Source organism: Tiliqua scincoides, chromosome 3 (genome assembly GCF_035046505.1).
Source record: "Tiliqua scincoides isolate rTilSci1 chromosome 3, rTilSci1.hap2, whole genome shotgun sequence".
NCBI lineage: Eukaryota > Metazoa > Chordata > Lepidosauria > Squamata > Scincidae > Tiliqua > Tiliqua scincoides.
In genome coordinates, this window is record NC_089823.1 from 201,507,512 (window position 1) to 201,525,714 (window position 18,203).

At 43.4% G+C, this 18,203-nt stretch overlaps 1 protein-coding gene and 1 long non-coding RNA gene across 6 annotated transcripts in view; one reads left to right on the forward strand and one right to left on the reverse strand.

Annotated features, from left to right (window-relative positions):
- Positions 1 to 8,268, reverse strand: part of CAB39 (calcium binding protein 39) — a 57,161-nt gene extending 48,893 nt beyond the window's left edge. Inside the window, exon 1 of the mRNA XM_066622142.1 lies at positions 7,976 to 8,268. The gene's annotated coding sequence lies outside the window, so the exon portion shown is untranslated. The remainder of the gene's footprint in view (positions 1 to 7,975) is intronic.
- LOC136645748 (uncharacterized) lies at positions 7,958 to 15,695 on the forward strand. 5 transcript variants are annotated; one of them, XR_010794158.1, is made up of 4 exons: positions 7,958 to 8,080; positions 11,460 to 11,552; positions 12,899 to 12,998; positions 15,361 to 15,695. It is a non-coding gene; the product is annotated as an uncharacterized lncRNA (long non-coding RNA). The 5 variants fall into 5 exon arrangements; XR_010794157.1 differs by lacking the exon at positions 7,958 to 8,080 and adding an exon at positions 8,182 to 8,420; XR_010794159.1 differs by lacking the exon at positions 7,958 to 8,080 and adding an exon at positions 8,182 to 8,391.
- Positions 15,696 to 18,203: the final 2,508 nt, after the last annotated feature.

Here is an 18,203-nt window from a genome sequence, read left to right on the forward strand (position 1 = left end):
CTACTACTGATAGGAAGAATTTATGAAGACTTGAAGCCATGTGAGCTGGTAGAAAAGTGCACTAATCTTCCTGTAACGTGCACAGAAGCTCCCCCACTTAAGAACATTCAATGTAAGAACTTCCAAGATGCAAAGACTTTTTTTTTATTTTATTCACATTTTTATACTGCCCTTCCTCAAAGGAGTGCAGGATGGAATACATAATTTCATCCCTTCTTTTGTCCTTACAACCCTGTGAGATAGGCGAGGCTGAAAGAGAGTGACTGGCCCAAGGTCACCCAGGAAGCTTCACAGCTGAGGAGGGATCTGAACCTGGATCTTCCAAGTCTAAATCCAACGCCCAAACCACTACACCATCCTGGCTCAAACATGCCTGACATATGCCCACAGGCAGCATTAGAGACCATTGCCAGCATCCCCAAACGTTCCCTATCCAGTTAGGCCCAATAAGCCTTGTGAGCCCGCTTTTCAATGTAACAGAATACTGTACTGTAAATACATCTTGTTTCATACCTCACAACACATTCACTACTGATAATACTGATGTTGGACTTAAGAACAAAACAACTTATGAACAGACCCCTGAAACATAACCTGTTCTTAAGTGGGGGATCTTTTGTACTGCAAGCCTATTATTATAATCTAAATTCTGATAATTGGCTTTATACTATAGAGAATAACAGCTTACATTTCAGTGAACTAATAGCAAAATTTTTTATCTACGCTTCTAAGAGAAGATGTTTTTAGTTAGTTATCCTTCCTAAGAAAAGTTATGTATAGAAGTAGGGGTGCTGTTCTGAACATTCTGATAAATAGGTAAGCATTTTCTTTAAGTGTGTGTTTCTTTCCAATTTAAGAAAGCAAGTCAACTAAAGATCATTACAAAGCTTCAAAACATGGTTGATATTTATCATGTATGTTCAAAGGATAAAATTCACTTGTATTTGTTTTCAATATTAACCACCAATGAAAACAGACTTTTTGGGAAACAGGAAGTTAAATGATAATATATTGTAGTATTGAAAGGAGTATTTACTCTTTGACTGCAGTATTTATTATAGGCTTAAGTACTTTCAGACTTTGTACCTCTTTAGTGATAACTTACATGGAAAAAAAACCCTCAGAGAAATACTCTATTTAGCTTGCAATTCAAGAACTTATAGTATTACATATTTATAGCTGAAACCACACACTATGTTAGTTACAAAGCACATTCAGCTGTCTCAGTTTTTAAAGCAGAAACAGGGTGGGTAAAGCCATGAGAGAAAGCTACATATTGGTGCCCCCAAAATAGATCACATGTGTTTGAGGAACTGCAATAGTTATTTCTGTATGAACTGGGTAACTGCTACCCTTTTGGCTGAATTCTAAACCTTTCATTTGTACAACATGAGGGGATTGATTTAAACCAGCATTATATATCAATATTTAAATCACCAAGTAGAAAACCTCAATTTAAAGTGATGATGTTGACCCAATTTTCCATTTATACTTCAGGTACAATAAAAGACATTGATTTACAAGTTAAATAGGCTGTCTAAACTATATTTTATATATATTTACTACTAGGAGAGTTAGCAACTCTCTCTCTCTCTCTATATATATATATATACATGGACAGTATTTCACTGATAGCACATTTTGGCTCATTACCAACCACTACCCTCCCTGAACTCTTCATGGCTAGGAATTACATCAATACAAGCATGAACCGTGGCTAATGCTAACCAGGTTCTCTTCTAGCAAGAATTTGCTAACCATCTTCGATCTTTCAAATGCTTGTCAATATTAAACTTTAGTAAACATTAACTATAAAACATGCACTTTACAATCTATATTTTTAATGCATTTTATAGTTTATACATATATTTTCAATGTCTTTTATAAGCTGCCTTGGGTGTCCTTCAAGGAGAAAACCAAGACAGAAATCAAACAAAAAACTGCTCTGGAGGAGGACGGACAAAGGGGGGCGAAGAGAACATTTACATCCAATATCTGTGGTTAAGAAATTCCCAACCAACCCTATGCAAGAGACAATCCATAGGGTTTGCTTCCAATATAAGCAGGTTCAGTATTTAAAAACCCACACTGCAGTTGAGTATTAATGGCTGCATGCAGGAGTGGAAAACATTTCCATTTGCACAAGGGGGGGCAGAGTGGACACTCACCAATTTCCATGATTCCTCCCTCTACCTTCAGTCCTGTATATCACATACCATGCTATTCACCAGGCTGCCCCAACTCCCAGCAGCACTTCTTCAGGGGAGGGGTAAAACGTAGAATAGTCCAATTCTTCAAGTTGAGATTCAGTCATGGTTCCTAGAATCAAGCCCACTATTCTTAAATCTTTGTCCACTAATTTCACTTTTTTATTCTGCAGAGATGCCAGCTTATTTCCTGCTTTAGGGAAATGTCCTTCCATTAACAAAAATTGCATAAGCTGAACATATATCAACGTAGCCACAGCCCTTTCCATTTAAAGTTAACACAGCAAGTTGGTAACTTTAATGAGAAAGGAACTTTTCAAAACAGTTCTGTTCAAGGAGAACATGCCCCAAGGAATTCAGAGGCAATTTTAAACTTTGCATGCACATCTGCGTCTTACAGATATAAACCAGAGAGCAACAATGGCATATAGCATAGCATGCCTTGCATCAGCCAGCTCTATGCCATCAAGTCAAGAGATTCTACTCCCAAAGGCTCCTTAAAGGAGACCCATGTCTTCAGTGTCTGTTGGAACCAACAGCACAATCCTAAGAAGTGCTTGAGCTTGTATGGCCCTCCCCGCGCCAGCTCACAGTGTTGCAAAAGTGCCATAAGGCATGTCCGTGGCTACTCAGTAGCTGGCTGGGCTGGTGTGAAGGCCTCTGCTGACCCAGCAGTGCTGCATCTGAACTCTGCACTGGCTGGCACAGGTAAGTTTGTGTCAAGTGGCACAGGGACTGGGAGAGGGTGTCAGGAGGGTGCCTATTATTAGAGGGGAGACCATAATAAGCCTGCCTTAAAATAGTAATTTGAAATTGCTTTTTTTAAAAAAAGCAAACAAAACCTAGAGACATATGCACCAGTATGAAAACCTCATAGATTAATAGTTGCTCACACTAGTGCAGCAATTGCTATATTGTACTGAAGAGTTTTATTTATGGATGCAGTAAACACCCCCTGATTTGAAGCAACAGCTTACTCTCCTAGGTAGTTGTTTAAAAAAAAGTTATGAGTGAATTCATTACAAGCCCACACACACACACACACAAAATTCAGCAATTAGTTCTTACATGGCTTTCAAAATTAGTTCTAAATGCTATGTTTGCCTTGATACTATTTTAAAAGCTGCATTTCTTTCAAAAATTAAATTATTAAAGATTCACTGCCCAGCAATTGGTTTTTCTGGGTCTTCTACATTTTTTAATCCCCTTATGATGTTAATAGGAAGGACAGCAAAAAAAAAACCTAGAGTCCACAGTATGCACATCTCAGTACCACCATTTTTTAGGGCTAAATTGCTGCAAACAAAGTAATACTGCTATCCCCAAGAAATACAACAGAGCAGTGGTTCCCAAACTGTGACTCCTCAGGGAGTCACAGAAACCAGCCAGGGGAGCCACTGGAATCCTCTCAAAAAATCCTCCATCCTATAGGATTGTAGCCCTAATAGGAAGCAGCAGCCAATGGCCCAGTAAGTCAAGGGAGCCACCAGTCAAAAATATTTGGGAACCACTGCATGAGAGACTCAAGTGGCACCTTATAAGCTAGCAGGTTTTTGCAGTACATAAGCTTTTGAGGGCTAGAGTCCGTGACATCAGATCTGATCAACTTTAGTCCATGAAAACTTATACTACAGTAAGTTTGCTGGTCTTTCAACTGCTACTAGGTTATTTCTTCTTGGCAACCATACAACCACGGCCACACAGGTGTGTCACCTTCAGCAACAGAAAATGGCATCCGGCACCTACATTTCTAGGGTGTAGTCACAAACAATCATTAATAAGGCCCCCAACTGGAACAGGCACAATCTGGCTCATAGAAACCAATAAAATTTAGCTTCATTGTTATTTGAAGTCAGTGTGAGATTACTCACAGGACCTCCATCTTCCAAAGATAACTTGGGCAACTTTATGGAACCTAAATTCTACAAAACTGAATTTGACTATTTTTTTTAAATCAGGAATTTATTTTATTCTATAGATTCTAGCTCTTCAAACAACATGAATAAAAAACAAACTCATAGGATGACACCAGCGTTCTTAAAGAACGGTACAACACAACTGACATTACATAGTGCATTGCAAGGTAAAGCAAGCTTTGTATTAGCACAGTTTGAATGAGGGTCTACATTAAAAATGCTAACAATTTCAGAGTGTGAAAATAGAAGCCCTTCCCCTCCCAAGCAAACATTTTATATTAGGAATCTAGACATTTTAGGGAGGTGGGACATTCTTGACATAACTTCACAGAAGCAGGCAAAGTTCTGTGTCTGTAAGTGATAGTAATAAAAATTCTCACAAGAAACTATATTTTCATACAACACTAGAATCGCCAATGGGCACATAGTTTTAACTCCTATTGTACAAAGTCTACAGCATAGTCTTTAACCAATGCCTGCTTTCAAACTCATGGGTTTTAACATGCAATTAATACTTAAACAGTAAAAAGGAAAAAGATCCAAAAGACCACAGAAACTTTTCAGCCACCCCTTTCTGCAGAAATCTACACCTCCCTCCCAAAGCTCCTGCCACCTCCAAAGCTCCTGGGACTCTATGGAGTAGCATTCTATGAGATGACAAAGGCCTTTCTGGATCCTGTTAAAGGAATACAGAAGAATACAAAAACCCCAACATATTAACAAGTGAGATAATTTTGTAAACACTCCTTTTCAGGCACTGCATAACTTCTAACCTGATATTCAAAGTTTATATCAGTGATAAGGATGTTTTAAAACTAATTAATATTTCAGGACAATCTGATTTGCTTTGTGACCAAATAAACTACACATGGCCTGAGGGCACCTGATACAGTGCTCTTGCTGAAGGTAAACGCATCAGTGTCTAACTGGAAATCCTATGTATGCTATTTCTATGTTGGAAGTAGGATATAAAAGTAATAAATAAAATATTGAACATTTTACAATCCAATATGCAAATATTAAGTCACCAAATAAGTGGGTTAGTCATTTTGTGCCATAAGACCAATTCTTATGTAAAAAGAATTCTCTAGTAAACAAAAATAATCCAAAAAGTTATAGTATTTTAGCTGAAAACTAGTGGTTACTTCATATAGAGGTCGCATTGCTTACAGTTGTTAAATTGCTTAACTTCTGGAGAGTTAAACACAAAGTTTTTTCAACTCTACTACGAAAGAGTACACCAGGATATTAATCCTATAATCAATGGGATTCTCCAAGCAGTCTCATATGTATGTTTGATTTGTAGGCTCTTAACATTTTAAACAAGGCAGAGAATGCTTTCACCTACACCCATATAATTATGTTATATGCCTAACAGGAAATGTTAGTTGCAACTCTACAATTTCTCTCTGCACTGACCTTCAAGCACTGGAAATCCTTGTTATCAGTCTCTTCCATTACTACATCATTCACTTGTTTGTTTAGGAACATCTCACCAAGAATCTCAGTAAATATCGAAGTAGCCTTGCTTCCTGAGCCTTAAAGTTGCAGCTTCCTTCATATTCCCTAGTTCTAGTTCTAGAACTTCCAAACATGCTGATGTTCTTAAGGGTATTCATACACTTCAAGATTAAAGGGGAGGATATTCCCCAACCCCCACTTGCCATAACGATTCTAATTTGGAAGTTACTCAAAATTCATTAGATGTTGTTTTACTGTACAGAAGAGTTGATTATATTCTAATTCTAATATAGAACCCAATTCTATAAAACAAAAATCAGTTTAATCTAACCACTTTAACCCAGTTTAGCTGCCAGAATACCAGCCTAAAGCACCTCATATCATTCACTTCTCTTCCAATTATTTTGTGTGCCTATTTTGTGTTAAAGTGTGCGTGTCATTCTAGAAGCAAATCCTGTGGTGTTTTATACTTATATTATTCAAACATTAGTTTATTATTTAGCATTTTCAGAAACTGCTGAAAATCATCAATAAATTGAACTTTACTCAACCTACTTTGTGCAACATCCATGCATTCAAAATAAAAATCCGATGTATACATGGATATAAGAGCACACTTTTTAGAGCAGAGATTTTGTCAATTTACCTAGATGTTATAGCTGGGTCTCCTAGAATATATCAGATCAGTTCACTGGAGAGGAATGAACAAGCATTCAATACAAGGGATCTTGTGAATCATTCCCAACCTCATTAGTTACAACTGTAATACTCAGAGCTTTAGAAAAACAGGCATAAACCTATTCATCTGCTCTGTATTAAAACACCCTAGCAACAAGAAATGCAAGATTGATTTAAGCAGTTACCTTAACCCAAGCTGGGCCTCTCTGAATGTGATGCAGTTTTGCAAGTGAAAAGCAAATAAAAACTTCCATTTTTGCAGGACCAAGAAACCAGTTTAATTAACAAGGCAAGCGACTCTCTGCTGTTCAAGTTGTAAAGGCCACAGTTAATGCATACAGAAAAGCATTTCCGGATTCAAGGCGATCCCTCCCTTCCTAGATACTGACAGACAGGTTTGTGATAGATAGCTAAGAGCCCTTGAAGCAAGAAAGTTTCATGGAACCCCACTTAAGGAGGTCAATTTCTCGACACCAACCAAGAATGCTCAAAGCAAAGGCGCAAATCTGCTCACCCCAAAGTATCCCCACTTAGAGCCCAATCTCATGCCTGTTTACTCAGAAGTAAATCCCATTATAATCAAGGGAGCTTACTCCCAGGAAAGTGTGGATAGGATTGCAGCCTTAGACTCCACATTAAGGAATTCATAAATGAATTAAACCACCTGCTCCTAGAGCCTTAAGGCCCAATCCTATCCACACTTACTTGGAAGTAAGCCCCATTGACTGTAATGGGACTTACTTCTGAGTACACATACACAGAATTGGGCTCTTGGTGGTCTTAAGAAATAAAACCCTGCACTTGATCCCATGCACTTCTAAGGCAAAAGGGGAGGGAATGATAGGGGAAAAGGCCACCTTCCTCACCCCATCCACCTACCCAACCTTGAACCCACAGAGGAGCATCAAAGGGACTGCTCATCTGCCTTGACACATCCTAAGGAAGCACCCACAGGAGGTCCAGCACCCCAGCAATGCTCACCCCCTTCCCTGCATGGGGGGGCACTAAGACCACAATCTTACCCACACTTACCTAAGCCATTGCCATAAATGGGAGTTACTTCAGAGTAGACAAGCATAGGATTGGGCTCAAAAGCTGCAAATCAAAGGATTGGGCTCTAAGACTACAACCCTATCCACACTTACCTGGGAGTAAGCACCATTGAGTATAATGCAGCTTACTTTTGAGTAGACAGGCAAAGGATTGAGCTCTAAGGCTACAACCCTATCCACACTTTCCTGGGAGTAAGCCGCATTAACTCTAATGGGGCTTTCTTCTCAGTAGACACACATAGGACTGGGCTCTCAGGATATAACCCTATCCACACTTACCTGGGAGTAAACCCCATTAACTCTAATGGGGCTTACTTCTGAGTAGACACGCGTAGGATTAGCTCAAAGGCTGCAATCCTATCCAGTTTCCCAGGAGTAAGAGCGACTGACCATAAAGGGTCTTACTTCTGAGAAGACACGCGCAGGATGGGCTCAAAGGCTGCCCACACTTTCCTGGGAGTAAGCGCCACCTCCTCTAACGGGGCTTACTTCCGAGGAGACTCGCGTAGGATCGGGCTCTCAGCCGCCTGCACGGCCCTGCCGCCCCCAGCCAGCGAGAGGGCAGGAGCCCGAAGGACCCCCGAGGGCCCCGCAGGCGCCGCCCCCCGCGCCAGGCCTGCCGGGCTGCGGCCCGCAAGGCCCGGCAGCCCAAGGTGGGTACCTTCGCTCCGCTGCGAGGAGACGGCGGGCCGGCCGGGCGGCGCCTACTGCCTGGTCGTCGCGCTGGTCCTGCGGGGGTGTCGCCTGGGCCGCGCTCCTCTGCCAGGTGAGCTCGGCTCGGCTCCGCTCGGCCTGCTGGCCCCTCCCCCGCCCGCGGTCCTGGCTGCGCAGCGCCCCTTCCCTGCTCCTCTTCCGCTCCGCTCCTCCCTTCGCAGCCCGGCGGCGGATACCAGGCAGGCCGACGAGCGGCGGCGGAGCAAGAGGAGGCCGCGCCCGCGCCGCTTCTGCTGCCCCTGGCGGCCCGGCGGCTCTCGCAGTCTCCCTGGAACGCGCGGCGCGAAGGACGACTGCGAGGGACGCCTGGCGCAGGCTGAGCGCCACTCCCCACCAGAGTCCTTGGAGAAGCACCGCCGCTGTGTGAGGCACCCAGGCACCCACAACCCGTGGTGGGTGGGGAGGCAGGGGAGGCACAGCCTCCCCACCAGACTCCTTGGAGAAGCACCGCCACTGTGTGAAGCACCCAGGCACCCACAACCCGTGGTGGGTGGGGAGGCAGGGGAGGCCCAGCCTCCCCACCAGAGTCCTTGGAGAAGCACCGCCACTGTGTGAAGCACCCAGGCACCCACAACCCGTGGTGGGTGGGGAGGCAGGGGAGGCACAGCCTCCCCACCAGAGTCCTTGGAGAAGCACCGCCACTGTGTGAAGCACCCAGGCACCCACAACCCGTGGTGGGTGGGGAGGCAGGGGAGGCACTGCCTCCCCACCAGAGTCCTAGGAGAAGCACCGCCGCTGTGTGAGGCACCCACAACCCATGGTGGGTGAGGAGGCAGGGGAGGCACCACCTCCCCACCGGAGTCCTTGGAGAAGCACCGCCACTGTGTGAAGCACCCAGGCACCCACAACCCGTGGTGGGTGGGGAGGCAGGGGAGGCACTGCCTCCCCACCAGAGTCCTTGGAGAAGCACCGCCGCTGTGTGAGGCACCCACAACCCATGGTGGGTGAGGAGGCAGGGGAGGCACCACCTCCCCACCGGAGTCCTTGGAGAAGCACCCAGGCACCCACAATCCATGGTGGGTGGGGAGGCACAGACTCCCCACCGGAATCCTTGGTGAAGCACCGTCAGCACCCACACCCCCATGCGCAGCCGTGTGAGGCACCCCAGCACCCACAACCCACGCGCAGCCGTGTGAGGCACCCCAGCACCCACAACCCACGCACTGCCGTGTGTGTTATGGGTGCTTGTGTGCCTCACACGGCAGCTGCACTTTTTGAAGGACTCCAGTGGCGAGGCCCTGCCTCACCTGCCTGCCCACCCACCACACGACCCTGCTCCTTGCCCCCTCAAAAGTTGGGACTAAGGAGAGATATCTGGTCAAAATGTGTGTGTCCTAGAACAACATGCCTCACAAAACTTTTAGGACCTTCTCAAACTGGGTTACAAGCCCATTTCTGTTAGGTCCCCAATCATTTCAGCATTTATTTTATTTTTAATGTACAGGTGTGCACTGTTTAACGGCAGGGATACATTCTCAGATCCTTGTTGTTATGTGATTTGGTTGTTAAGCAAACATTCAGCCAATCTAGTGTCCCTGTTGTTTAAACACACATTCCCTGCCAGACATGCAAAGTTGCATAGGCTACTGGAGACAGATTGCGTCTTCGTTGCATTAAGAGTCTCTTAGTTCTGTAAACAGACACTCTGCTGCAGGCTATGGAAGACGATTACCTCATTAAGAGCCTCTTTTGTTGTGCTTTGCCTAATGTCTATATGCTGCCCATCATTAAGCAGAAGGTTGTTAAGTGGCACATGCCTGTACTATACTTGATGCTACCATGGTATGTAACTGCATTTGGGGAAATGTTATACATCTGTACATTTAACAGGCTACTATGTATATGCTTTTAACAATGATTGTCAGTGGGGCTTACTTCTGCGTAAGTGTGGATAGGATTGCAAACTTTGAGAATTTGTTTTGAACAGATCATCAACTGCTTGGAGGGTTAGGAGGGTTCTTTATTTTAAATAAATTTTTAAACATATACTTATTTGTAAACTTTTAATTTACTTACTTAATTTGATTTGGTCATATGGGGGTGTTAAAAATTTTCCTGCTTGATGATGACGCTTCCGGCTATGACATCACTTCCAGGTTAATGACATCAGTTCCAATGGGTCCTGAGAGATTGTCGTTCTGTAAAGTGGGTCCCAGTGCTAAAAGGTTTGGGAACCACTGTTTTACAATTCTTTGTGAAGGTCAACAAGCATGTGGGTGTGAGAGAACCCATGAATATTCTAAATCTGGAAGGCATGTGACATAGTCCTTCACCAAAAGCTCCTGAGAAAACTCCACAGTCAGGGAATAAGAGGACAGGTCCCCACATGGATCAGAAACTGGTTGAGGATGAGGAAACCAGGATGGGTATATGCAGCCTCCTTGTTTTAGAAATAGGCTACCTCAGAATGCCAGGTGCAACGGAGTGACAACAAGGTCCAGGTGTCTCAATGTCGAGTGCTCCCTGAGGCATCTGGTGGGCCACTGTGAGATATAGGAAATGACTAGATGGACCTTTGGTCTGATCCCGTAGGGCTTTTATATTCTTAAATCATAAAAATCTTACTGGGTCATCAAGGCCCATCTAGTCATCAAGATGGCCCTTCCACATCAAGGCCCATTTACTGTAGCTGAGGGATTAGGAAACAGTAAGTACTGCGGGTGCCACAATGCACCATGTAAGCAGCCGCTCCTGCTCCCTGTTGGAGCCATTCTAGGTAGTGACTGCAACAGGCAGGAGACACAATTTGGTTTCAGTGAGCGCCTGTGCATTGCCATTGCTGCTGAGTATACTCCAACAGCGAGTGGAGGGTTCGCTTACACGGTGCATGTGGCACTGCAGTACTTACTGTTTCCCCCCTAGCTACACTACTGCATCTAGTCCAACATCCTGTGTCCCACAGAGGCCCACCAGCAGGATAGAAGCTCACAAGCAGGAGAGAAAAACTTACCTCTCTCCCACCATTGTTCCCTTGCAACTGGGATTGCTGATGCTAAACCCAGAGGGTAGTGCATAGCTCTCATGACTAGTAGCCTTTGATAGTCTTGTTCATCATCTGTTAATGTTCCCCTGATCAAATCTGCTTAGACTATGAGGGAGACATTTTCCAACATAACTCATTTCTTTTATCTGCTGAAATCAACTAGTGCTAAATCTGGATGTCTGTTGGCATCCACCCTTGTGAATTTGTGACAGTTCCAATCCTGTATTAAGGCAGCATCCAAACATTTTCAAGCTACCTTACTGTTCCCACATACCTGGGAGTAAGCCCCATTGTGCACAGTGGGACTTACTTCTGAGTAAACGTATTTAGGCTTGTGCCAGATATCCTACTGATTTAAACAGAAAGTTTTAAGCGTATGCTTTCTACTGAATAATACGGAATTTGCAGTGCCCAACTTTAATTGGATTGTGTCCATCATTTTTTACAGAATCTTCTGCTTGAGGACCAGGCAGCTGGATGGTTCTCTTTCTGTGGCTCCCTAATGAACACATTAACCCTCTAGGATGGTATTGTTATGCAGGTGTGTTTCAGCCTCCTGGGTTTCAGCCTCAGGCCTTTAATCTAAGCCTGTTTTTTAATCTAAGAATTTGCTCACTATATTTGTGAAATGTCACCACATACTTTCAGAGCCAATGTGGAAGGGTGTGTGTGCATGATTTACAATGTCAGTAGCTTGTAATTATGTAAACACTTTCAAGTTTAAACAGATAATTTACTTGGAATCAGATAGGAAGAAGAGAGGCAAGAAGACACCACCATTGTTCCCTGTAATAGCAAACTCAGATGAATGAGTGCCTATCAGCTTGGCTAAAACAGGCCTGCCCCAGAATAAGGTAGAGGTTCTTCATTATTGAGGGATTCTATAGAGATGCAGAATTAGATATGTTTGTAAATTTAAAGACATTTAAGAGATTTAAAAACTATCAAAACAGCCTTTTGATCTTTTAGAATCTATGTGTGGTTTGGGGATCTTTGGGGATTTTGTGGGCATGTGGGAATAAAAATGCAAAGCTCATTTCATTATCTGGAGAGGGGATAGGCTAACTTTTTCAGCTACCTTCTATCCAGGGAAGGGGGCCTGCTGCTGCTGACACCACCCAATCGCGGCTATGCTAAAATTTTAGGTTTCTTTGTTTCTATTGGCCACCATAGTTCCTGCTCAAGGGAGAAAATGTAAAAGGCTTTAAAAGAAACCAGAAGTCAGACTGGCAGTGTGGATCTATCAATTACAGCAATGGCTAGGGGCAATTGGAATTCAATATTTGGGCCTTGGTTGAAAAAGTCACAGCAAATGGAGGTCATGGGGGTGGAATTTTCAAGCCCTAGGTTTTTATAATAAACATCCTAGTTGGAGTTGCGGGATGGGGAGGAATGCATGCTGCGAGGTTAAGATGCTCTACTTTCTGCTCTGCACAGGGTTGTTTAAGGAGAGAAACTGCATTGCAAAACTGGCTGAAAAAAGTATTCTCCTCTAAGGGCTTGAATATAGACTGCAGCATTAACACAACAGTAAATCATAGAATGTTGCAGGTCCCTCTGATAGCAAACTCACATGTTCGAATGCCTATCCATTTGTCCAAGAAATGGAAGCAAAAAGAAAGTAGTGGTTTCTGCATACTCATGTGACTCCCTAGCTATGCTGAAGTATACACAAGTCCTGGGGCTTTAGGAGACCTCAAAGGTATGTTGAAGACACTGAGATAATAAAATAGAAGTGTGACTCATCTATTTATTTTGAAAGGAGACTTAGGTTCACATTCAAAGAAAGAAACTCCTACTTTTTGGTGGTGGTGTTAGGGAGAGAGACTTGCTGCTGTCCATTTATAGCTATGTCCAAATAATGAATTTCTCCATTGTTTTTCCTAGGGTCAGCTCTCACTTTCACCCCAGAGAGCAAAGGGGGGGAAAAGAGTCTGAAGGAACCAGAAGTCAGGCATGTTGTGGATGAGTCTGCTTGTAAAGAAAGGTATCCTCTGCAATTCCCAAACACTGTTACAGAATTCCAGATGGCTGAAATCCAGGAATAGATCTATTAGGGGCTGAGGGCACAGTGCAGCGTATGTGATGGTTTATTTTCAGGAGCCTGTCTTTCCAATGTATAGCTAGTCTTTTTGTTGTTGTTCAAGTTCTTCCATTCAGTCAAATTCATAGGGTTTCTTTCTTTCTCTCTTTCTTCAGCATGGGTACCAGTCTCACCAAACTTCTTGGCCTTTTGTAAAAGAAAGCAGCAACCAAAGGGTCCTGACATACTTGATAATTTTCTCCTCCTCAGAAGCCTTATCAGTATATTTTGGCTAATAAGGGCCCAATCCTATCCAGTTTTTCAGCACTGGTGCAACTGCAATGCAGCCCCAAAGTAAGGGAACAAATGTTCCCATACCTTGAGGAGGCCTCTGTAACTGTCTCTCCAACACAGGAAGCAGTGCATACCCCATTGGCACAGCAGCACTAGCACTGGAAAATTGAATAGGAATTCATTAATGCTTTGGCAACAGTTTATTAATTTGTGTATATTTATGCTAGGTGACCACCATCCTTCACGTGGACTCTGATGTCAACTTTGTTAACTTTGTTCCTTACCCAAAAATAAAATTGACTTCTGGGTTTTCACTTTTCCAAATGCCTTCCATTCACTCTGTGGCTGGTAGCAGTTTTATTTCTTTCAAAAACCTGTGTGCTTTGGAAAGTCCCAAAGCCAGAGTAGCCCCTTCCATTAATGAGAGATGCTCTAAAATCCAACTTCCAGCTGTCCTTATACAAATTATAGATACAACTGCAGAAGAGCATGAGTCAAAGTTCAGATACCCGATGGGCTTGTCTAGTGAAGACCCATTGCCTCCACCCCCACCGCGTGTAAACTAAATGGAAGATGACTGAGAGCTTCCTATCTGCTAAGCTTCAAGAACTGAGACACCAAAGTAATAGGTCCTCCAGTAATAGGTCCTCCAGTAATAGGTCCTCCAGCATGGGCTCCAGCAAGTCTCTGGAGGGCCAGAGGCTCATTGGAGACTGGGGTCTCCCTGAGGGCCAGATTGGGAGCCCCCGAGGGTTGCAAGTGGCTCCAGGGCCGGGGTTTGGGCACCCCTGGTCTATGTCATCAAATGTATGGCAAGACTGTAGACAACAAAAGCTTATGATGAAATAACGTGGTTAGTCTTTAAGGTACAAGACTGCTTGCTGTTCTTTACTGAGGCAAACAAGTGACTACCCCTCTGCAGTCACTCTACATATAACTCATGGATAGGATTGAGCTGCAAGTTTAAGCATTTATGAAGAAGTTTAGTGCTGTGCAATACTGAAGTCAAAGCCACAGTCTTCATGGCTGAAGGCTTACATTCAAAAACCCTGGCATATACTAGGAAGGATAAAGGGATGTGGCAAGGAAGAAAGAGATTGGTCTTGGAAAAGAAAGAAGCCCCTTCTTACTGGGCATCCTCTGAGACACACGCAGCATGTGCACAAGGGTAATTGAACACATGTGCAGGGATCTAGATACAATGGCTTATGACACACCTCAGTGGATTGGCATTGATTAAGTATGGCAAAGACAAAGATACAGTTGTAACTGGGTTGCCAACCTGCAGATTGACTTGGAGTTTCCAGGAATCAGCTTCAATCTATAGGATACTACTGAAAGCAATTCTTGGAAATTTTACCAAAGCCTCTAGGAATTTCCAACTTTATATCATGTTCTTCACAAATATCTCCAGGAATAGCTTCATTCAGAATTGGCAACCCTAAACAATTTTGAAATAGACAGATAGGTGCTGAAGCAACATCAAAATGGCTGTCATTGCTATACATTGAATATTGCTGCTAGTTTCCAAAATATCCCTGTAAACATCATTCCATTTCAACTGTGCAACCACACGGCCTCGCAACCTAAAACTGAGCAAAGCCAAGTGGAGCCCAGCTCCGTACAGCTTAGCTCCCATCATACCAGGAAGCCTGGCGATGACATAAGAAGTCACTGCCATACTTCCAGAAACACCACCAAGGTGCTGCTCTGCTGGTGAAGGGGTCTGAGCAGCAGCACAAACCACTTGTAAATAAACAAAGAAGCATTGTTTTCCTATATATGTGTCAGCAAGGCCCTGAATGAATGTAGAAATATTCAATGCAACCTATTTTAATGTTACCTGTTATTTATATTGCTGTTTTTTATATATTTTGTTTTTAGTTACAGTATTTTACAGTATTTACTAGTTACAGTATTTTAAATTATACTTTTCTAATGTTGTATACCACTTTGGAAAAGCAGCGTGCAAGTCTGTTAATTAATTAAATAAATCAGAATGGTTTTTCCTTTTCTTCTCTTCTTATTCCAGATTCTTGCAAAGATGGAGTCTTTGCCAACACTGCATCAGCTAAGGGATGGCTGCCATTGGTCATTCTATCCTTGTTGTACAAATTCTATCCTTGGTCATGCACTGTTTTTAATTAAAAAATATTTTACATAATATAATTAAATGTACTGTAATATAATATTTCCAGCTTAATATTGTATGTCAATTACTGTGATTCTGCGGCATTGAAACTGTTGCTTTTCTGACATGGTATGAATTATATGATGCGTAAGATTAGGTTTGAAGCCTAAATGAAGTCATGCTGAAATGTGATTGGCAACATGTGAAGCTTGTTTGGAGGAGAAAATGAGAAGTCCTTAGAATGACATATCATTACAGCTTCATTTGCTGTGCAGCAACAACAGTTTTTCATTTGGGGGGGAGGGTGAACAATGAGATTTTCCCACTTACGCCATGTAGCACCCTAGCCTGCCCTATGGGGTTACTTAGATCTGCACCAGCTATTTAGCTGGCGCAGATCTGAGAAGCCCATGTAGGGCTCCAAGGCCCAGGAATGGGGATTAGGATAAGGTATGTGCTGCCACCACCGTCTGCTGTTACTATGACTGAGGACAAGCTGAAATGTACCAAGTACCAATCAAAGGAAGGGTTTTCTTAAGGCTAGTTGATTAACAGCTCAGAGGTTTTCAGACATGTTTGCATACTTCAAAGTTAAGAAGGCTCATCATGAGTCTTCTTAACTTTGAATTACAGTACTAGGCCTTGACTGGACCTACACAGAAATTCTTTCTCTTAATGCTGACAAGAGGCTTGCTGTACTGGTTATTCAATAATGAGAGGACACTTTGCAAATACTCAGTCTTCATTATTTATCAGGTGTTGGAGAAACATGATCTCATCTCCAGGGTTCTAGTTACTTAGTGCAAGTGTGGTATAGTGATTGAACTAGAACCAGAGACAGGTCCATCCAAGCAGCCAACTGAGGGTCAAATCCTATCCAATTTTCCAGTGCTGGTGCAGCTATGACAATGGGGTATGCACTGCATCTTGTAGTGGGGAGGCAATCACAGAAGCCACCTCGAGATATGGGAACATTTGTTCCCTTACCTCAGGGCAGCATTGCAACAGCACCAGAGCTGGAAAGTTGGATAGGATTGGGCCCTGAGCTAGATATCTCAGGGATCAATCCTATCCAAATTTTGAGTGCCAATGCAGCTTCACTACAGCCCCAAAATAAGGAAACAAGTATTCTCTTACATTCAGAAGACCTCTGTGACTGCACCACCCCCACAAGATGCAACACGTGCCCCATTGGCACACCTGCATCAGTGTTGGAAAGCTGAATAGGATTGGGCCCTTAGACAACATTTTGGTAGGAGTGCCCATCTCCATCTGCACAATCACTTCCATCACTAGTCCTCATCCTTCTAGTCCCTGGATTTGAAAGGAAGGGGGGACACTGGAGGAGTTCTAGCCCCCAAGGTGTCACTAGGATTTGTGTCACCCAGAGCAAGAACCCTTTGCATCACCCCCATGATTGACCTCCTCCCATACCCAACCATACATACAGAATAAATTACAATATCATATGCACAACCTAAATGCAGTGGCATCACTAAGGTTGGTGTAATCCCCATTAAATTTATTTGTTTGTTTCAATATATAATAGTTCAGGTCACCCAACCAATCAGTAACCATCAAAAAAACAGTGGCCAACTTGATGACATTCACACAGCTGAATAAGAGTTCTAGTATGAGCTCTGATACATGGAAATGAGAGCTGACTCATACTAACATTTTATTGGTTCCCTGGTGTGTCATAATAACACCTCACTGGCTCTCAAAACAATCAGTCTCATTGGTCAGTTTGGAGTTAATTTTTATATAAGGCAATTAAGGTTTTTTTTTGTTACAGTATTTGGCTATACCCAGAGATTTTCAAGGGAGGCATTGCAACACCCCAGCCTGAGCAGCTCTGCCTCTGTTCCCTTAAGGGGCGGAGGAAGGGAAAGGCAGCAGCATGATCCCCAGGATCCTGCTGTTGCTGGGGTTGATTGGGGAGTGATTTTCACTTACCTGAGCCAGTTCCTTCCTTCTGGGAGTGTGGGGAGCCATGTAGAAGCCTCTGCAGGGCTCCCCAAACCTCTAAAAAAGTAAATTTAAAAAAAATCAGAACCCATTTCCTGTTTTCTGATCTACTTTTTACTTTTTTAGAGGCTTCAGTAGCCCTGCAGAAGCGTCTGCATGGCTCCCCACACTCCCAGGAGGCAGGAGCTGGCTCAGGCAAGTGAAAATCACCCCAGTCAGCCCTGGCAGTGGCACAATCCTAGGGATCATGCTATGGCCTTTGCTCCACCCCTGCACACACCTCAGTTTTCAAACTTGCAAGAAGTTTGAGAACCAAGGGGCTGTAATGTTTGATAGAATATAGATATTTCAGTGCGGTTTGTTTCATTGCATTCTGCATGAAACTACCCATCAAATGATATGTAACATTATGGTATTATTTGAAAATACAAAAATTTTCACTATTTTGGCCACTAGTGGTGTCACCCTCCTGAGTGTGTCACTTAGTGTGGTCTGTACCCCCCCCCCAATGTCTGGCCTACGATTCTCCTCTCCTTCACACTTTCTCTTCCACTCTGTTCCATGCTTCCTTTTCCAATCCAGGCAGTGGAAGCAGCAGAGACTGGTAATGAATAGGTAGAGGAAGTCAGCATTTGGCACATTTCCTCAAGTGCTAGGAAGTCTTGGGTTATTCCTGATGAGAGGAAACCCAGTTCAAATCCCCAGAGGCCCATAAAGCCCAGGAGGTCCCTACATTTCAGCCTTGCCTACCTCACACAGTTGTAAGAACAATGAGG